The sequence below is a fragment of the Cydia strobilella genome, chromosome Z (genome assembly GCF_947568885.1).
Source record: "Cydia strobilella chromosome Z, ilCydStro3.1, whole genome shotgun sequence".
NCBI lineage: Eukaryota > Metazoa > Arthropoda > Insecta > Lepidoptera > Tortricidae > Cydia > Cydia strobilella.
The window spans coordinates 3,800,727-3,824,449 of record NC_086068.1 but is presented as its reverse complement, the minus strand read 5'-3'; the positions used below and the strand labels follow the sequence as shown (position 1 = coordinate 3,824,449).

At 35.7% G+C, this 23,723-nt stretch overlaps 1 protein-coding gene across 1 annotated transcript in view; it reads left to right on the top strand.

The window, feature by feature from the left end:
- The window catches only part of LOC134754578 (anion exchange protein 3), a 146,933-nt gene that overhangs the window by 42,969 nt on the left and 80,241 nt on the right, over positions 1–23,723 (top strand). The gene's annotated exons all lie outside the window — the stretch shown is intronic.

The following is a 23,723-nucleotide window of genomic DNA, read 5'->3' as shown; positions in this document are numbered from 1 at the left end:
AGACAGCGGCAAACCGATGGAACGGCCTTAACAGTAAAATTTAAAATTAAATGAACTAACTAGTCAATGAAACTAAACTACACTATAAAATTTAAAATAAACTTATAAATTTGTAGACAAAGGATTAGATCGGTCTAAATAAACATCAAATTATAAAAATCGTTCTTCGTCGTCTAGTTATTATTGTTCACCTACAGCCCGCCGCCAGACGTTCGGTTGACATCTCTCAGTCCGAAACCTTGAAACGTACAGACAAATTCTTACGATTTAGCTACACAACACACCTACGACATTTTATCTCAACTAACGTAACAAGGACAGACAGCAAAAACATATCCATCTTAAAGGTAAAATAAATTGTTTATCATTAGCGCAAATAATGGCCGTACAAAAATGTTACAAAAATTTTGCTCGATTTTTCACATTGTTTTATTAACGAGTTTCAATCGGGGTAATTATTATTTTCTTTAGTGTCCTTCGCTGGTGACCTAGCGGTAAGAGCGTGCGACTTTCAATCTGGAGGTCACGGGTTCAAACCCCGGCTAGTAACAATGAGTTTTTCGGAACTTATGTACGAAATATCATTTGATATATACCAGTTGCTTTCCGTTGAAGGAAAACATCGTGAGGAAACCGGACTAATCCCAATAAGGCCTAGTTTCCCCTTTGGGTTGGAAGGTCAGATGGCAGTCGCTTTCGTAAAAAGTAGTGCCTACGTCAATTTGTCAAACGGACCCCAGGCTCCCATGAGCCGTGGCAAAATACCGGGATAATGCGAGGAAGAAGAGAGAAGAATATTAGTATTCTGCTGTTTCTGCGAAATTGCAAACCGTTCGTATATTTAACATTTTTCAAGGCTCTCTTTGTACTTCAGAAACTGATAAAAAAGATACATTTTATCCACACGTGTGTCAAAGTAATCTGATGCTTTAATTTCATTTTATTTGCACACATGGACAACATATTAATATTAACACCATTTTATGAGAACATGTACCCTGGAAGGATGTATCAACATAAGTACTTAATAATATTGTCTTCGGTTACCGCGATAGTTACTCATGAAATAAAACTATGAAAACGGATTATATCGCGTATATTGAGTTTATAATACATCCCGACGTTTCGAACTCTTTACAGCGTTCGTGGTCAACGGGTGAGAGTTCGAAACGTCGGGATGTATTATAAACTCAATATACGCGATATAATCCGTTTTCATAGTTTTATTTCATAAGTACTTAATACTAAAAACTACAAACTGAAATAATTTAACAATTAATCGCTTTAACCTATTAAAATAGTTACCTCAATCAAAGATTGTTGTGACTTGCAGGATGATCTTAGAACTTTGTCGTCATACTGTTTACAGAATCAATTATTTTTAAATGCTGATAAGTGCTCTGTCACCAGTTATACCCGTAAAATAAATCCAATAATATTCAACTGTAACCTTTGTGATAATACACTTAAACGTGCTACTAATATTAAAGATCTAGGTATTATAATGGATGATAAGGAGAATTTAATGCACATATAGATAAAATAGAGCATTTAGAAATGTAGGCCTCATCAATAGACTCAGTAAACCCTTTAAAACCAACAAAAATAATTAAAATTCTTTACTTCTCGTTTGTAAGATCCATATTAGACTTCGGTAGTTTTGTATGGAGCCCTTACTTCCAGTGCCATAAATCTAGATTAAAGAGTCCAAAAAAAAAAATTACAATACTCAACTATGGAAATTTTCGTGTTAACTCAAGTTACCAGGAATCTCTTCAGCACTACCAACTTTCTATCTTTAGAGAAGAGACGCGAATTGACTGATGCGACAATTTTATTTTAAATTATAAATAATCTTATCGATTCTCCTACTTTGTTATCTAAAATAAGGCTTTCGTGTAGTAATCGTCCAGCTCTCTCCTCACTTAAAAAATATCTATTTTCACCCCCCCCCCCCCACTAAGAAAAAATAAACAAAAAATTGTTTTCTCTCTCGTGCGCCTAAACCCTTTTAATGTATCCATTTTATCTTTTAAAAACGAAATATCTAATTGCTTATTAAAACATCCCAGTCTAACTCTTGATAATTGGAACTTTGAATTATCGATCATAAGAATATTTCCTAAGAACCTTTAGTTTGTTATTTACCATTTAATAAGTATTTTCTATTAATTCATTTAATAAACTGTTAGTCGGATTTTGTCGACAACGTGGAAGGTTTCCAAAATTCATTACATTTATACATACTATGGATACAAAGAAATTTGTAGCAAAGTTTGTTTAAATATAAAAAATCATAACATTTAATTTAATCTTTTGGTTATTTAATTATTCGTTAATAGAAACCTGCTAGAGTACAGTTTTTTAAGTCAATATCTACTCCTTGGCTAATGTCAAACGTTCCCGCACCGAAAACCCCGATGTATGACTATCATACACACACTAACACATGAATTCCTACAATCATTACTCGTACACGGAAACGCCGCAAGGTGAAAGGTCGCCCTTGCACTCAGCCAAAATCGATGCGTCTCTGTACGTACTGACATGTATGTAGGGATGTCTACGGGTTAGGTCGATGAAAGCTAATTGTAGACGCTTCTAAATTCTATATGATAACATAGGGATATTGTGTTTTTTAGGGTTCCGTACTGGAAAGGGATAGCGTGGAGTATGTGGAAGGGAATTAAAGGTTGATTATCAGCACTGCTTTGAGTGCTTTGTGTATTCTTATTTTTCTCACAAGTAGCTAAGTACAATTCGACTACTTTCAATGACTGCCTCTTTCCAACACTCGCACACCCGTTCCATTTGACAGGGAAATCGGATTCTAAATTCGAACGTGACTGTTGCCAGTCACTGATCGCCTTTAAAAACCTTAATTTATTTTGGTTTTAGGAAAAAAAAATCGCTTTATCTCAATGGTGTGACAACCATTTTTTAATAAAGTGAATATTTTCGGAAATAATCGCAAAAGGAATAAAATATATTTCTCCCACTTCTAACTTTTGAACCACGGGTCGAAAAAATATGCACTGACTACTGAGTCCTCGTTTAGCCTACTCGTATTCTGACAGAATGGTAACTACGGAACCATAGGGCCCGATATGCTCTTGGCCGATTTATTGATCGCATTGGATCTTTTCCGACCGGTCTGGCCTAGTGGGTAGTGACCCTGCCTCTGAAGCCGATGGTCCTGGGTTCGAAACCCGGTAAGGGCATTTATTTGTGTGATGAGCACAGATATTTGTTCCTGAGTCATGTATGTTTTCTATGTATTTATATATTATATATGACTGTATATCGTTGTCAGAGTACCCACACACAAGCCTCCTTGGGCTTACCGTGGGACTTAGTCAATTTGTGTAAGAATGTCCCTATAATATTTATTTATTATTTGGGTATTTATTATTTATTTATAAACAGTGTACTAAGCCAAAGATACTATTAATACGTTAATGATGCAATAAATAATTTAATAGTTTGGTGTATTTAAAATTCATAGTTCCATTTTGTGTCTAAAAATAAATAATAATAATTACACGGTTTCGGTACCTTACCTATACCTAATTTACCTATACAAGAGTAAATCATTTTGGTTTGTAGATCTTTGCCTAGAAGTTTAGAATATTAAAAAAATGCAACAGTTGTACTATATTGCATGAATATTCATAATAACAATAGTAGCTTGTTAACCAAGGGATAAAAGGGACTCAGAAATGAGGTAGGTTGGCGCTCGAACGCAGTGAGAGTGCCAATAGTCCGAGGCGGAAATGGTGCCTTTCACCCGAGTTAAACACTACTTTTCATTTCGAATACGAGGAAAGAAAATGCATGTTTCTTTAAAAAAAAATGACTATAATTTTTTATAGTATTTCTTGAAGGTACTTTCTATTAACAATCTAGGCAAAAGTATCGTTATTTATGGAATGGGGAGTCAAATATCAAAATGGAAGTTGTATAAAAAATCCATTTAAATCCAAATTTCAATTGCTTATCGTAAAAACATTCAAAGAATCGTACTTTAAACGTAAAATGCTCTAGTGCATAAACGTATCATTTTCTGCACACCTTTTAGAACAACAATGACCCCCTTTCAGAACATGAAAAATTTATAGTAGATCGTTAACCAAGGGATGAAAGGCACTCATTTCTGCCGAGGTGCGTTCGAGCGCCAACAGTCCGAGGCTGAATGATGCCTTTCACCCGAGTTAAACACTACTTTTCATTTCGAATACGAGGAAAGTAAAATGCATGTGTTTTCTTTAAAATATGACACTAAGTATAAATTTTTGTAGTATTTCTTAAGGTTATCAGTTAACAATTTAGGCAAAAGTATCGTTATTTATGGAATGGGGAGTCAAATATCAGAATGGAAATTGTATAACAAATCCATTTAACCTCAAATTTCAATTGCTTATCGTAAAAAAAATACAAAAATCCTACTTCGTACGTATAATGCTCTAGTGCAGACACGTATCATTTTCTGCACACCTTTTAGAACAACAATGACCTCTTTCAGAGCATGAGAAATGAAAAAATATTATGATTTAGACATGCGTCGCCTCGCCCCACACGCGCCATGAAGTTGATTTAGATATCATTCGCACTTATAGAAGTGCGGGAGGAGAAAAAATGTCAATTAAAAAACAACGCCCGAAAACAAAAAGAATATGCTATAGGTATAAAACATTAATAGTGCGTCATCAGGGCATTAAGAGTCCCCGGCAAGCTCGGCCGAATTTCACCGTCCCATACAAACGGAGTTACGTTCTCATTTTAAAACTACGTGTTGGATTGTAATGAAACTTTGCACACACATTGACATGAGGTATATCTAGGTCTGTAATAAGTTTATATATCTCAAGTATATAAAACAAACGAAATAGAGCAAAAACAAGTTTTGTATGAAAAACTTAAATTCGCTGTATTTTTTTAACTATTGTATCTGAAAACTGTAATAGATGTCATCTATTAAAGAAAAAGTGACGAAGCCCTCCACAACACAAATCAGAAAATATTTAATAAAATAATTTGATTTGTTCCAAAACTTTTTTATTGTATCTGAACCTACATAAACTAGTTACAGACCTAATGTACCTTATCCTATTCTAAGTATAAAGTTTCAGAGCAATCTAGCTAGTCGTTTTAAAATGAGAACGTAACTCCGTTTGTATGGAGAACCGAGGGGTGCGAAACTCCTCGCTTCGGGCAAACTCGGCTCCGTTCGGCTCAGCATTGCTCCGAGCAATTATTAGGGTTGGCACAACTTGACGTCCCTTTGCGTGCACGACCACAGATAAGATAATTACTTGAATTTTGGCAACCCTAAATAGCCCAAAGGGAGTGTGTCATATATTAGAAAGGGACAGCATGGTTCGATCCTGAACCGCTGTCAAACTTCGGTTTTGTAGGAAGACTAGGAAGTTTCCTTTCTATACGGTAGTACTATTATTTATTCTGTGTCTATACAACAATAATGTTGTAATTTTTTGATGAACATAACTAACAAAAACTGTTATTACAATTTGAACCATATTTAATTAGCATTAAATTTGATATCGGAACAGATGACGTTTAACTCGTTTATATCATATAATGTCAATCATACTCGTACAATGTCCGCACTTTTTAAACGGAAGCCATTTACAATGACTTTAATATTCCGCTTACACTCTTCCGGATAATTTACTTTACAATTGTTTACACTTTCAATTAGCCAGAGTAGGAGCCCGGGTCAATGAATTGAAGTAGATTTTAAACTGAGAGTAAGGTGCAATATGATTGGGATAAATTCTAAAACCATGAATCTAGTATAATTGGATCGGTCATGAGGGGGGGGGGGGGAAATGACCGAACGGGATAGTCCTATTTATCTTTCAGTAGGAGTAGCAGAGAAAGCGCTGTTATCGTTTGTCCTTGTCACAGTCTCACATTTTTTTTAATTCCCCACCGTAAATTTAGTATGGTTTATGGTGGGCTACAAATCTACTCGACTAATATTATCGCATTGCGTATGTTCCGTCCCTCACGGGCGCACGCGTATAGCTCATCTATGTAATGCTAGGTGTGTACATATTTTTGGCACTTTGTCCGTGTCGATATTTAATACCTTGACTGTACCTAATATAAAAATAACCCAGAGTCCTCGGAGTGTCCGTAAACGAGTGATAATAAACGGAACAAACGACCAATACGCATTGATTCATTGATTGGTTTTGATTGGACATTGCACCATCTCAGATGGACCGAAATTCTTTTACAACAGCACTGTAACAACATCCTACTTACACGTTTACAACAAGAATTAGTTAAACTTTTCTTGGTTTCTAGGTAGGTTTAGTCTAGAAATGTTCTCATAACTATATTTACAAGTCTAGATATGTGTATGTGTGCGATTAGGTAAATAAAGACCAACATGTTTTTGTTTAATTCTCATTATTCGGCGTTTTGACGCGTGGGCAGGTACAATCACCTTCAATCTTATACCTTTTAACGAACAATTCTTGTATTCTTGTAATGTCCCAAAAGGACGCAAGATTTCAATTTGCCGCCATATTTGTATTTTAGTGCTGGCAACCCTAAAAAAAAAACTATTTGACAGCTGAATGTTTAGGGTTTGTAAAAATGGCGGGTTATACGAAAGATAAACGCATATTGAACAATATTTCAAAAGTAATGAAAGTTTGGCGGGTGCGGGTCGAAAATTCCGTGCAAAATATGGTCGGAATATTGACTTGACTTCATCAACTGTGAGCGGAGTGGTTGCAAAATTCAGGGAGAGTGGATCAATTCATGATGGTTATTCCAATGTATGCCAATAAGCCCACAACCTCTCATGCTTTAAAAGAGGAAATTCGACGATGCATCGGAGAAATTCAGCCGCATCTATGCAAAATGGTCATAGTAAATTTTGACAAAAGAGTGCGTATGTGCCAGCAAAGCCTAGGAGGACATTTGCCTGACGTATTATTCCACAAATAACCCTATTTTATGTATTTCAAGATTTTATATACAAATATATTATAACGAAAAAATTAATGTGTTTTTCATCAATTTCAAATCTTGCGTCCTTTTTGGGACAACCTTTATATTTGTATATGTATATATTGTTAGAAAAGCCGCTTAATTTAAATTAAACATTATTAATAAAATACCGTTTTGTCATCAAATCATTTCTATTTTGATTCTGGTTGTAAATATTAAGTAAAAATACGGCCATTGACTAGAATTTACTATAGTAATGCATGGAGGCATCTATTCCATGTTTTATTTAAATACTTACGAAAATAATTACTAATGTTAGGAAGGTAACGTATACCATAATTCATTTAATAATTAGAAAAGAATTTACAAATATTTAAAAGTGGTAATAAATGTAATATTCTGTTAAATAGTTGCTACAGCAAGAATGTACATAAAAAGGATAGTTTTTGACGAGCAATATGGCCTGTGTGATATACGAGTGTGTTGTTTTGGTTTAAAATACATTAATATTCGAAGCAGTGAATAGTCGTATTATTCTTTCAATATAATATATATATTTCGGGGATCTCGGAAACGGCTCTAACGATTTCGATGAAATATGCTATATGGGGGCGAAAAATCGAACTAGCTAAATCTTATCTCTGGGAATATACGCATTTTTGAGTTTTTATGTTTTCCGAGCAAAGCTCGGTCTCCCGGATATTAATATGTTATACAACGAAGGCCGTAAAATATCTGATATGTGGTATTTTCTATAAAAAGGGACCTTATTGTCGATGGCGCTTACGCCATTATAAACGATGCTCCGATATACTCGTAAATACAAGGCCGCGCGACGCTGAACGGCGTAAGCGCCATCGACAATAAGGTCCCTTTTCATAGAAAATGCCACATATACGTTCTTATTTGTAGCGCAATAAGAGCGCGACACATATTTTGGCGGCCTTCGTTGTCATAATATTAATTACTGTAGGCAACTGTACATTCACAGTATCGAAATTGGCAATTAGTTGTTCAAAAAACGTAAACAAATAATATATATTTTTTTAGCTTTATCTTTATTCCTAATTAATTCACTATAATAAACTAAGTTCAATTTTAGTTGCATCATTAACTCTTTTAGATCTTGGGCCTATTAGACCCCTTTCAGATAATAAAGGTACCTACGTAATAAGATTAAAACAGAATATTTTAAATTAGTAACCCAGTTTTATCTTTCGAGACAAAACAAAATATGTCTTAGTGCAGAAATATGTTATCTATACCATCTCATTGTACCATATTTTAAGCAAATAAAGAACATTATTATTATTATTAAGACGTTTCAATTTGAAAATGAAAATGAAAATGAAAAAGCGTTTATTGGTTACAATATTGTGTACAGCAAATTATGGTTGGAATCTCCAAGTAAGTAAAATTATACTTGTGGTCGGAGATCCCGCTCTTCCTACTAAAGTTACATACAAAGTAACCGAACATATACTTAAAATGAATATCTTACAAACGAAACTAAACATAATTAAAGCTAAGATGTGTGTGTGTGTGTGTGTGTGTGTGTGTGTGTGTGTGTTTTTTTTTAAATTTAAATTTAAATTCTACAATTAACCGACATCCAAACAAAATCCAAAATAAAAAAATAACTAGCAAGCAGGCCTCAAGGGCTCTTTTACAAGTCAATAGGTACAGACAATATCGATCCAGACAAGTGGCTTAAAAATATGTGAACACAACTTAATTGTCTAAGGTGTAGAGCGTAGACATATTTTTGAAACTTTGGGAATGTATATATATTTATGCCCTTGACTGTACTTTACCAGTGACGTCATATAGTAACATGAATAATACACAGTAGCATTTATAAATACAAAAGCCTGGATAACATTACATTACACATTATACTTAATAATCATCTTAACATAAATAACTAGTTGCTATTATGAGCTCTAGACCTCACGATAAAAGTAAAAAAAATAAAAACTAATAATACTTCGTTGACTCATTATCCTAGCGATACAATGGTCTTAGTTGCCATCAAAGATAGATATAACTCCGTAATAGATGGATACAGTCTAAGGAAAAAACGTGCCTCGAAAATCAAGAAAATTTGATTCTCGTTCAGAGGGCGCTACTAGTTTTGGCCTACAGTCGAATAGATGGCGTTGACGGTTTCGTTTGTTATTTAACAATTTTAACGCATATCAGTGAAAGAACATGGGTCAAAATCGTATAAATAATTAATGCAAATAAAAAAAATCATTTATCTATATTTAAATACATTCTATCGTATTTTTATAAAGCTTCATTTTTAGTTTTAAAGTGTGTCGACAGATGGCAGTGAATTTACTGGGGTTACAAAATTTACTATGACAGTACCGCTCTAGTATAAGTTACTCTATGGTTGCCATAAACCCTAATGGCACTTGTCCTTTATGCCAATTTCTACCATTGTGAACATTTTCCAAAAAAACGGCCAAGTGCGAGTCGGAATCGCGCACGAAGGGTTCCGTACCATTACGCAAAAACGGCAAAAAAATCACGTTTGTTGTATGGGAGCCCCACTTATATATTTATTTTATTCTGTTTTTAGTATTTTTTGTTATAGCGGCAACAGAAATACATCATCTGTGAATATTTCAACTGTCTAGCTTGATGCTGCAACGGTTGATGAGATACAGCCTGGTGACAGACGGGCAGACAGACAGACAGACAGACAGCGGAGTCTTAGTAATAGGGTCCCGTTTTTACCTCTACCATTGTGACCAACCCATCCCATCTCATTGGCAACCGTGATTGCCAAGGTATTGGACACTGCTTGACAGGCAGCTGGACAGGCATGTTCGTCTACACGATGCGCAGTTTGGATTTAGGTCGGGCCTATCCACGGAAAGTGCTGTTCTCTGCCTCAAGCGAAAACACCGGTATTCGCATGCTTTCTAGATCTATCTAAGGCCTTCGATCTAGTGTGCTATAGAGTTCTATGGCGGAAAATGCAGCAAGTTGCCGGTCTTCCTGGTGAGGTAACCTCTCTTATTAAATATTGGTAGTATTGGTACCATACTCAGAAGAACAGCGTGAGATGGGCCGGTGTGTATTCGGAGGAGTACAGGTTGGAGTGCGGAGTGAGACAGGGGGGGATTTCGTCTCCTCGTCTTTTCAACCTGTACGTAAACGGATTGATTGAGGAAAATTCCAAAAAACGAAACTGCAGTAAAATTCTATTTAATGACTGAATCTACTTCACGTGAATCGGTTGAGATTGTTTAGAATTGCGACCTGTACGGCTACCATTAGTTTGGCACTGACATAAACGCTAGTTTACTGACATAAACGCTAGTTTAGTTACTTACTTTCTATGCATCTCGCTCGTACTGACATATTAGTGCGAGCGAGATGTATAGAAAGTAATTTACGTAAACGTTAGCGTGTACGTCAGTTTTGACACTGTCAGTGCTCATGGTACGGGTACTGTAGAGGAGAACATCCGGACAAAACGAAAGCATGAAGTGACCGAGTCAAAACGGAGACCTTCGCACGCTTCGGTCAATAGGGTATAGGGTATTTCACTACTAGTCAAATCAGTTTCTTTTTTCGAACTGTCAAAACGATTTCGCTACTATGGAATTTATATGAAACACTAGCATGTGACGTCACAATCAAATTACCTACTTTTTATAGTTTTTTAAAAATAGAAATTGTGTCTAAAAGTATTAACTGCTGTCTACGTTTCTCTATTAATCTTCTGGTGCTTTATTTCATGTATAGTGTAAAATAATTTATTTTATATACAGTCAAATACCCTATTCTCCTACTGGTCGAATCAGTTTCTTTTTTAGAACTGTCAAAACGATTTCCTAATATGGAATTTATATGAAACATTACACAATTACGTCACGGTCAACTCACCTACTTTTTATAATTCAATAAATTGTGTTTAAATATAGATAAGATAAGATAAGATAAGATAAGATAATAATTTATTTCATTTCAATCTTAGTTGGTAAATACATAGTGGTCGAGTCCTCCTATTAGGTATGAAGTACCTGTATCAGGAGACCTCGCTCTTCCAGAATTACATTATTACAAATATAACTGCTATTTATTTTTCTAATAATTATCTGGTGCTTTATTTCATGCATGGTGTGAAATAATTTTATTTTAAATACAGTGTAGTACCCTATTACTACCATCCGTCATCAAAATCAGTTTTAGAACTTTTTCAACGTTACTATCGTTCGCAGCTATAACCGAATAGCGGAAACTAATGACGCGATCCGTTCACTCCGATTTAAAGCCTTATTGCACGGTAATAAGAGCCATTTATGTTCAAGATCACGGTTAATATCTCATTGTCATTTGGGTAAAAATAAATGGTGGATATTTGTGTCTTGTGTCGCGCGGCTGTTGCGTGTTGCGTCCACTTGCGTCATAGGCTCGGGTTGTCACACTGGATGCGTTACGCACGTCGTCACAGGGCGGACACGCCATACATTTAAAAAAAACCGGCCAAGTGCGAGTCGGACTCGCGCACCGAGGGTTCTGTACTTTTTAGTATTTGTTGTTATAGCGGCAACAGAAATACATCATCTGTGAAAATTTCAACTGTCTAGCTATCACGGTTCATGAGATACAGCCTGGTGACAGACAGACGGACAACGGAGTCTTAGTAATAGGGTCCCGTTTTTACCCTTTGGGTACGGAACCCTAAAAATCATTTGCGTTTCTATGTGTGAACGGCACGTCTGTACACGCGGCATGTGTCATAGTGTAAGTTGCTTAAAAATAGTACTGAGCGGCCAGCAAACGGCCGTCAATCTGGTGTCGCGGGGCGAGATTATTCGAGTCGGGCGGGGCGGTGCGTGGCCGTTCTGTATGATAATACTATTACTTATTCTGTGACGTCCGTGTATGTGACGTCGCTCCGGTTAGCGAGCGGGAAGTCGCTATGATAAGCGCATAGCTTTGTCTCGCTCAGACATCGGAGCGGCGCACGAATCGCATCCAGTGTGATAACCGGCAGATACCCCAAAAACCGGCCAAGTGCGAGTCGGTCTCGCGTTTCAAGGGTTCCGTACATTACACAATTTAAACAATGTATTTTTTATGTGAAACGTGAGTGAAATGTCTTTAAAAAACCCGTAGGGGTCGGATCAAAAAGTAAGTAATTAAGCGACTCACGCTTTAGTGCACATTTCTAATAGGTTTTCCTGTAATCTATAGGTAAAGATCTATTTTGTGTATTTTTTTCAAAATTTTAGACCCAGTAGTTTCGGAGATAAGGGATTGGATTGGATGGAGGATTGTATTTTTTTGTCTATTTTCTTAAATAACTTCTAAACTGTTTATCCTAAAATTAATAAAAAAATATATTTGAGATTCTCACAATGAGCTCTTTCATTTGATATGTAACACGATATAGTTTGAAAAACTTTGCTTTTTAATTTTCTCATTTACCCCCCAAAAGTGGCCCCCATGTTTAAAATTAATTTTTTTACGTTACATGTCTGTCTTTGGGTCACAAACTTACATATGTGTACCAAATTTGAACTTAATTGGTCTAGTAGTTTCGGAGAAAATAGGCTGTGACAGACGGACATACAGACAGACAGACAGACGCACGAGTGATCCTATAAGGGTTCCGTTTTTTCCTTTTGAGGTACAAAACCCTAAAAATGTATACAAGTAATAATTCTGTCTATTACGATACATGATTAGCCTAGGGTGGGATCACTGAGCTGGTTATGTAATTTTACAGTACGGGGGCTACTTTACTGCACTAGTGCGATAATTATCACATTCCGAAACTATGTCTAAAATTTAAACGGCCATATGTAGGTACTGTAAAACGTTGTACGATACATGTGCGAATAGGTCCTAGGCGAATACTTCCTTCAGTCGCGCTTTAATTTATCGCCACTCGTATTTCCTATTTTTCGCACTTGTATCGTAATGTATCTTCTTTCTTTTAATGAACGTGTTTTGGCAAAAAAATAAGCGCATTCCCGTTGCCAGAGAAGTTTTGGGATTATACTGAGCAACTTTTACTATGGAACCAAACACGAAATCGCGAAAAAAAATTTAACCCTCCCATAGAAAATGGACCAGCCAAAATGTATGAAATAGCCAAATTTTGTAAACGATAAAATAAAAATCGGCCTAATAGAGTACTAATTGCATAAAATGACTGAATGAATTTTCATGCCATTTCGAAAATTGAAGTGAGAAAAATATCCCTTTAAAATTATGATTATTTTATTAATTATTATTTTTGGGCCTCCCTGTACCTACAACGTGTTGTGAAACGGCCTCTCTGCTACGATGTTTATTTATCCTGCTCGATTACGCTTAGTTATTTGCAATTTGCAACTAGAGTTTTTCTTTGAGAAATTAAGATCTTACTTACTTACTTACTTCGCTGGCTCAGCGACCCGAAGTGGATCTTGGGCTCCGATACAAGGTTTCGCCATTCGTTCCTATCCTGTGCGATCCGACGCCATTCAGCCGCTTGGATGTGATAGCTTGCTTGCCTGGTGGCTTGGAAGTTAAGATCTTAGTCTTAGAAATCTTATAACCTTTCAAGTGGCGGCGACCGAGTCGGATTCGCGTTCCAAGGTTCCGTACATTAGACAATTTTTAACAATGTATTTTTTTATGTAAAACGTGAAATGTCTTTAAAAAACGCGTAGGGTTAAGATCAAAAACTAAGTGATTAAGTCCGACTCACGCTTGACTGTACATTTAAAATTATAAAAAAAAATATATTTGTATCATTTGAAATGTAACAAGATATAGTTTGAAAAACTTTATTTTTTAATTTTCTTATTTACACCCCAGAAGTGGCCCCATGTTTAAAATTCATTTGTTTACGTTACATGTTCGTCTTTAGGTCACAAACTTACATGTGTGTACCAAACTTCAACTTAACGTGGGATAAGGGCAGGAAGAAGAAGAAGACCAAACTTCAACTTAATTGGTCCAGTAGTTTCGGAGAAAATAGGCTGACAGACGGACAGACAGGTAGACGCACGAGTGATCCTATAAGAGTTCCGTTATTTTCATTTGAGGTACGGAACCCTAACGACAACTTGGTTCTAAGAGATTGCACTAATATTAATTGTGAGTCTTTTGAGTTGAGTTTATTTCTGATTTAAGTCAAATTAAATTGTGAGTCAAAGGATTTTCTACAGTAAATAACCCCAGTCTAAAAGATAAGTAACAAAACGTCACTTTCCATTCATTTATTCCTTTATTAAACATAGTTTAAATTAAATGACAAGTACAATGTCATATTTAAAGCACGCGGTTGTTTTATGCGATTATGAGTCGCCGGCATGCTCGGCCGAATTGCACCTTCCCATACAAACGTAGTTCCGCTCTCATTTTAAAACTACGTATTGGATTATAATGAAACTTTGCACATACAATGACATTAGGTATATCTAGGTCTGAAATTAGTTTATATAGCTCCAGTTTTTAAAACAAACGAAATAGAGCAAAAACAAGTTTTGTATGAAAAACTTAAATTCGCTGTATTTTTTTAACTCTGGTATCTGAAGGTACATAAACTAATTTTAGACATAGATATACCTTATCCTATTGTAAGTACAGTGTCAAACTACGTTTGTATGGGAAGGTGCAATTCGGCCGTGCTTGCCGGTTAAATAATAATTATTCTTGATTTTGACTGTAATCTCAATGGGAATGTAGCCCGTAATCATTATTCACTCTATATATTTATATCAGAGTTGGGCGTTATTTAGATAATTTCTTATCTAGATAATTATTTCCAATAAAATATTTTCAAATAAATTTATTCGAAGATAAATTCAATCACAAATAGTGCGTTGACACCTTTTTTATTTAGATAAATAATTTAGATGAAGATAACGACCTCGTTTGTTATTGAAGTAACCTTATAATAATAAATTTATAGAATGTCACGTCGGGTCAGACCTTGTACTCCTTGTAGGTTATTTTCATTTCATCATGCCCGACCATTAAACTTCTAGTTCTACATGACTGTACTACTGACATTCATCTTTTATTTAAAATCCCAACTAATTTATCTAGATAAAAATGACTGATCTAGATAAATTCAAAATAACAAATGATGGATTATTTAGTTATTTCAAATAAAAGATGATTTAGTTATCTTCCCGGTTATTCGTAAATAGATAATTTTTGCCCCACTGATTTATATATAGTCCGCGCCGCGAAACCGTTGAGAGACGCGATGCGAGGACGTTGGGTCTAGTGACGACTAGGCATGCTTTAGGGTTCCGTACCCAAAGGGTAAAAACGGGACCCTATTACTAAGACTTCACTGTCCGTCTGTCCGTCCGTTCGTCCGTCCGTCTGTCCGTCTGTCTGTCACCAGGCTGTATCTCATGTACCGTTTCTCAACTGTCAAGCTATGATAGATATATAGATAGATAAATTATTTATTGCCACAACAAGGTTTTTTTTCAAATTATTTTTACACACTTATGCTATACTTAATCTAGACAATTTATGTATAAATAAGTTCAGATTACATATCTACGTGACAATAGGACAGTCTCAGCTAATGTGCTATAAGCCCCGCCTTTACTGCGCGGTTTCAGCGCTGGTTTTCAACCTGCCCGAATTGAGGCGGTGACATAAGACGACTTCATACGAGGCCAGACGACGACGGCTATCAAGCTTGACAGTTGAAATTTTCACAGATGATGTATTTCTGTTGCCGCTATAACAACAAATACTAAAAACAGAATAAATAAATATTTAAGTGGGGCTCTCGTACAACAAACGTGATTTTTTTGCCGTTTTTTGTGTAATGGTACGGAACCCTTCGTGCACGAGTCCGACTCGCACTTGGCCGGTTTTTCTTTTCAGACTCCACTTTTTACCCTCTTATTCATACTTTGTACCTACCTCTCGCGTCAAAAGATGGTCCATTTGACTTCTCATTTATTTGGGCATAATTTTCAAAATAATTAGATTTTGTTTACCGTACATTCTGTTCCTTAAATGTTACATTTCTAAATAAAATGAACTTATTCCATATAAAGTGAACTGTCATGGGAACTATCATTCGACGCGAGTGGTATTAGCAAACCTCTGATAAAACATGACTCTCTAAAAACAGAAATTCCAAAAGAACGGATAGGGACAAACAATTATTGACGGTTTGTTAGATTTAATAGATGAACGTACTTGCAAACCTCTGTTAAATGTTATAGTCTAACGAACACAAATGACAAAACGACGGATATGGATAAACGATTATCCGGCGCTTGTTATAATAACGTTTCTGAATAATAATAGCGTTTCTGAATAACCACACCTCACCTCTTAGGCTACAGCGACGAAATGTATAATAGACGAAGCTTTTAATAAATTTTTAACTTTAAAACACGGTACATATGACTGTCTTATCTGACACATATTCACTGTCAGCTACATTATCTTCTTCATAAATATTCCCCGCTCACAGAAAATAATATTTTTTTTAAGAATATTTTTTTATTTTATTTATTTATTTAGGTACGGAGTAAAACATGTCGAGCGTTTTCGACTTAAAATACGTGAGTGACCCGTTATTAATATATTTAATAGAAAAGAATATTACCTAATACATATTTTCGGCTAATAAAAAAAGTTTAGATTTGTCACTAAAAGTTACGATTATCTAAAAAAATCTATATGTCAAACTCCTTGCGCGGCATTACAATAGGTATTTGATGTTGTCAAGCAGCGCTCAATACAATTGAATAGCGAGTACAATACTAGTAAGGTTATTTTTGAGCTCTAGACAGACTTCATTAGACTATTTGTTCATTGTATGTTATTTTATGTCTTTTTCTACTTATTCTGTTGCCTTTCGTGATTCTTCTCACCTGATGGTCTCATCGGAAGATCAGCGCTGGAAGCCACCAGCAACATGCTGAGATGAGGCCATTTCGTGATACTAAGAGTCCCCGGAAAGCTCAGTTCTCCATACAAACGTAATTCCGCTCTCATTTTAAAACGACTATCTAGATTGCTCAGAAACTTTGTACTAACAATATGATAAGGTATATCTATGTTTGTAATTAGTTTATGTAACCAGATACCACAGTAAAAAAAACAGCGAATTAAAAAATCTCATACAAAACTTGTTTTTACTTTATTTCGTTTGTTTTATAAACTGGAGCTATATAAACTATATACAGACCTAGATATACCTCACATCATTGTATATGTAAAATTTCATTACAATCCAATACGTAGTTTTATAATGAGGGCGGAATTACGTTTGTATGAGAAGGTGCAATTCGGCCGAGCTTGGCGGGGACTCCAAAATATATGAGCACATGCGCAGGTTTATCATAAAAATAAATTACGGCTAATGAACACTACAAGAGATACAAAATAAACAAAATTACACAATATATAAAAACTTAAAATTCTAGTTGTAATATCAAGCTGACTGCGCTTAAATTCAACTCGAGTATTATTAAATATGTCGACCGAGACTAGGCGTTAAATAAATAATAAAAAGAAATAAATAAATATTATAGGACACTCTCACACAAATTGACTAAGCCTCACAATAAGCTCAAGAGGGCCTGTGTTGTGGATACTCTGATGAATATATAATATATAGAATAATAAATACCTACTTAATTGAATGCGTAGAAAACACCCATGACTCAGGTACAAATATCTATGTTCATCACACAAATAAATGCCCTTACCGGGATTAGAACCTAGGCTTCATAGGCAGGTACGCTACACTACACTTATATTGACCGGGATATAAACTGTGATTACCTTTTGTATTGTTTATGAGCTTCCGATATACACTACACTACAGACTACACACACATACAGAGGTGAGGTGAGGTGAGACAGAGGGTCACTACAGACTAGGCGAGACCAGTCGTCAAATCTATATTTAGTTACCTATAAAATCATTCATGCCTAAACGTTTGTTTACATTTCTCGCGGCCGCGACCTACGAGTGTCGACTGTCGACGAGCAAAGCGCCGTGGTCGTTGGGTCGTTGCGCTCCACCTACTCTCATTAATTGTCGTTTAACACGATTATAAGGTTCACTGGCGGAAACGAGCACGAATCGAATCGATACGTAAGTACCTACGGTATTTGACTGTAATTACAATAAATTATTCAACACCATGTAAGAAATAAAGCACCGGAAGATTAATAGAGAAACGTAGACAGCAGTTATTTTTAGACACAATTTCTATTTTAAAATCTGTATAAAACTATAAAGAGTAGGTAATTTGATCGTAACGTCACATGCTAGTGTTTCATATAAATTCCATAGTAGCAAAATCGTTTTGACAGTTCGAAAAAAGAAACTGATTTGACTAGTAGTCAAATACCCCATTGTCATGGAGATCATAATCAAAATGTTTTGTTTAAATTTTTGTTTGGTTAGTTTAAACTCAGACACCTCGTATACATTTTTATACGTACATATTCCACAAGTTAGTCTGAAATTTTGACGTGATATCGTCGTATAAATCGTTGCCACTGGTAGCTTGCACGAAAAAGTATTATGTTGTGGACAGATCTCCATGGTAACGTTGTGGACAGATCTCCATGGTAACGTTGTGGACAGATCTCCATGGTAACGTTATGGCCTTTTCTTCAATGTTTTCTTATGACGTTATCACGCAAAATTATGGTCCGTAAACCGACTTTGAAGACAACCATATTTTTTTATAGAGTAACTAAGTTCCTAATTCAATAACAAACCGATTGCTTTTGCGGAGGAATATAATTGATTGATTATTTGTGCAACAAGAGAGGAGTTGGTTTTTCTTGTGAGTGGTTATTTTGAGTCCCGAGAAAGCGAAAGATTCTATAATTGAATCACGAGCGAAGCGAGTGATTCTAAGGTAGAATCTTGAGCGTAGCGAGTATAATTAGAGATTAAACGAACTTACCTGTAAGTGAAGTTCTATCCTAATTATGCGAAGGTTTCGTCCGAAGATATTAGCAACCCCCCCTCCGCATTGTGTAACAGCATTACACCCCATTGATCGTTAAAATATGATAAACCTGCTTGGTGCTATACTCTCAAAGAAATGAAGTACGGGTAGACGAGAGCTGGTAGGCAAACTACCTTACAAAAAAAAAAACCTAAAAATTCTCAAAATAGTGTGAAATGGCATGCGCTACGCGATACTACATGTGTCTCTTATGCTAATATCTTCGGACGAAATCTTCGCATAATTATGATAGAACTTCACTTACAGGTAAGTTCGTTTAATCTCTAATTAAACTTGAATTATTACATAAACTACACTAAAAATATAATTTATTTTCTAGAATAGCACTAGCGGTCGTCAGAATAAAACAAAAGCACCGGCCGACGTCACTGTCACGGTTGCGCCTGCGTCACTTATTTTCACGATTTTAAACAAAGCGCTTCCTTACTGAACGAGGTTTTCTAGTCCTATTCACATGCAAAGCAGGCATTTTAGAGATCACAGAATATGCTAAAGAGAAAAAAACAGGCACTTCAATTTCAATATCCCGTCGCATCCAAGCATTTAAAAACCTAACTTTGCGGATAGTATTTTTGTTATATTGTTTTTAGTTAGGGTAGGTTATAAATAGGCGCTGGCGAGGTTGCGGAAGAGTACTTCGACGTTCCTGTGGCCTCGCCATATAGCCCTGAGGCGACAAAGAGGGGGTTTAGTGGGTAAACCATGGGTCTCATTAGCCTATATGAGAGTCCCACATAACCATCCAAGGCCTATCCCCACGCCTGGTATGCGTAATGCTTTCGCCCTCTATTAAAAAAAATAATTAAAAAGGTAACATTTAAAAAGTGCCGCTATGATTCAAAATTGTATGCGAATTAGGTTTGCAATATTTTTTGCAGTTTTAACGGCAACTTAGCCCAGTCGGTAGTAACCTTGATTATGTAACTGGAGGGTTCGAATCCCGGTAAGGCAATTGCCTTCAATGGCAAATCAATGGATTTTTATGTATAATAAATTCCTGAGTATCTAAGTATGTATTTATCTATGTAAGTATACATAATTAACATGGAGTTATTTAAACTAATTGCAGGCATAGATATACCTCATGTCATTGTATGTGCAAAGTTTCATTACAATTCAACACGTAGTTTTAAAATGAGAACGAAACTCCGTTTGTATGGGAAGGTAAAATTCGGCCGAGCTTTCTGCAGACTTAATAGGTTTTAGCTAGGTTACAGATCTGTTAACAAATTAATACTAAACTAGTAATTTTGATACTAAGGTATATTAAACATCCACTGTTAGAGTTTCTAGGTAAAATAATAATTGTACATACCTACTTCTCGCCTTTTACTTTCAGTTGCCAATTTCCTATTTTCTGGATTGTAGATATTGTACTCGTATTTTTAATGTTTATTTTTGTTTTCTTACAGGTAAAGTCACCAGAATAATGTCGAGAAAACAAAATCAATACCGACTTCGTAAAGAAACGAAAGGGTGAGCAAAATATTCATTAGTAAATAAATTTGCTACCCGGACCCAGATTTACCTATAGATTTAACAATTTGATGTGGTTATGAACTATTTTGACAATTTGATATGATTGTGAACTATTTTGACAATTTGATATGGTTATGAACTATTTTTACAATGTGATATGGTTATGAACTATTTTGACAATTTGATATGATTGTGAACTATTTTGACAATTTGATATGGTTATGAACTATTTTTACAATGTGATATGGTTATGAACTATTTTTACAATTCCTCAATGAATATTTGACGGTTATACAGCATTATTTTTGTCATTATTTTTCAACAGCAAAAAGTCATTCGGGTAGTTTCGAATCAAGTCAGAATGGCGGGTCATTCCTAAAATCACCCATAATCACCCGACAGTTGAAAGCACCCGAATACACTTTATTACATATGTCACTAGATAAGTTTTGCAATAGACAAATATGAAACAAATATTTCCCTAGACAGTGTTTGGCGGAATTTTTTTTTTTCTTTTTAAATTTGCTTATAAAAAACTAGATTTAAACTTTGATAATGTCGGCGTGGGATAGAGACGACACGAATATTCTATACAATATTATCATTTCATACAAAGGATAAATCTATTTTTTAATAAGTACATTTAAAAAGAAAGTAAATGTTTCCCGCCAAACATTGTTTACGGAAATATAGTTTTAATAAGTGATATGCCTCCTCTGTGTTAAATATTTGTCTATAGCAAAACTCATCTAGTGACCTATGTACAGTCAAGGGCATAAATATATATACATTCCCAAAGTTTCAAAAATATGTGTACGCTCTTGCGCCTTACAAAATAAAGTCGTGTTCAAATTTTTTTGAGCCACTTGTCTGGAGCGATATATTTGCCTTCGACTGTATATTGTGATCACGATGTTTACCATAAAAGCTTTTTAAATATTCACCTTGGCCTTGACTACTAGAGGTGTCACCGGGTGCTACACAAAAACACGACTGAGGGGCAGTGAGTAAGAGAGAGACACACGGCGCTCACAGACGGACAACACTCGTGATGCTTTATTTAGTGCTAGACAAAAACACGGGACTTAGTGATGCTTTATTTAGTGCTAGACAAAAACACGGGACTTAGTGATGCTTTATTTAGTGCTAGACCAAAACACGGGACTTAGTGATGCTTTATTTAGTGCTAGACAAAAACACGGCACTTAGTGATGCTTTATTTAGTGCTAGACAAAAACACGGGACTTACTTAGTGGCAGTGAATAAGAGTAGTGACAGGGCTTTGGACTTGATCGTGACTCGGCCATATGGTCGCGTGTGATGCTTTATCTAGTTCTAGAAATAAAAAAACACAGGGCTGTGTGCCAGTGGGTAAGGACAGTGCTGCAATGTTGGAGGGCCCTTGGACTTGATCGCGGCTGAGACACACGGTCCTCATGGACGGACGACACTCGTTTCGTGATGCTTTATTTAGTGTTAGACAAAAACTCGGGCCACTGAGTAAAGGCAGTGGGTAAAGGCATGTGTCGGTGGGCCCGCGGACTTCATTGTGGCTATATATAACCAACAACTGGCGACAAGCAAGCGTGTTTTCACAGTTGTGTGTTTTCTCTTCGAATGTGTGGAAACAGTAAAGTTGTTCCATCCAGCATGCTCGCCGCGCATGCTCGTCGCGTCGCTCGCCGCTCGCCGCGCCCGTGTCCGTTCGCGCTCTGATTCTCGACGGCCGTAACCGTTTCGCCAGACGAAACAAACAGATTCACGTGCCGCTCAAAATAAACAAACAAATCGTATGGGTTTTTTCATGGTATTAGTTTTTAATTTCATACTGTTTTTCATAATTAATCAAGTCTTAGACACTGACGACCGTATTCGAACAATGCTTATAAGATGTCACAGCGATACTATACCGATCTGACATTTCTTCAACCAAAAATGTCACTTTTGACACTGACAGATTCGTATCGATCTGTTTACAGCCGCACACACAGACAACGGGAAACTAAATAAAAGTTTGTAAAACGAGCTCGATTTCGATAAAAATCGGCATTTGTATAATTGCCCATCACTAAAACAAACACCTCTGAATGATGTTAAGCCCCGACCCCGACTCGTCAAGGGTTGTTATACTTAGGTATTAAGCTTTATATGTTACTCTATTCTTTTTGAGCCATTAGTGACATGTATGCTTATAACGAACAAAAATGATATACCTGCTTTTAGGGTTTGGCATTGATTTCATTTAATACTATTATGAATTGATAACATTACAATGTTGTGTATATTTCTGTCGAAATACTCTATAATTGTATCATCTCTATGTTTATTGTACAAAATTGTATTTGACGTGTACCTGTATTGTACTAATAAAGATTATCTTATCTTATCTTATCTTATCTTATCTTATCTTATCTTATCTTATCTTATCTTATCTTATCTATACAGTTTTACTTACAGTATTGCATTACACAGGGGGTTTGCCTGCGGCGCCGCGTGGCTGTACATCATGTACATGTACAGTTCTTTTTCATAAAATATGCAGTAGTACACTCAATACTGACAAATCCTTGATTGACCATTGCAATATCGATAGGCAGTAGAAGCCCAAAAATAAGACATTTGACTTTCGCTTCAGAATCTTGCAAGAAATTAGATACAGTCGTATAATATTTTTCCTCCAGAATACTTTAATCCTTTACTGCATACCAAGCCCTATATTATGGCGGATATGTTATTCAATTATTGACAACTATTAAAGTTCAAATACCAACAAATATTTTTTATTACATGCTGTAAGGGGTTAATGATACCCTTGGAGTCGAGCCAAGTTACAGTCTACTATAAATAACTATAGGGATGATGACACGTGTTGAATTTTATAACAGAATCTAGTAAAATAGTTATAGCAAATGAGCCATTCATCACAATAATGTGGATATTAAAATAATATATTGAAATAATGCAATAATACAGGACCTGAAAGTTTCAAAATTCAAGTTTTCGACTCCGTACATTTTACAACGCAAAAAAATAAACGATCTAAAATTTATCATGCACCTACGTAGTTTTCGGGGACAATAATTATGATTTACTGATATTATACATATTAAGGTGTCCTGATAATGAAAACCGCATTGGCCATAGAAACTGTATTTTGTAAGGATTATTATTATTAGCTTATATTTTGAACATTATTACTTTTATTTAGTATTTGTAGCGTCTGTCGTCGTCCGCTATCTGTCGAGAACTAGTCGTCAA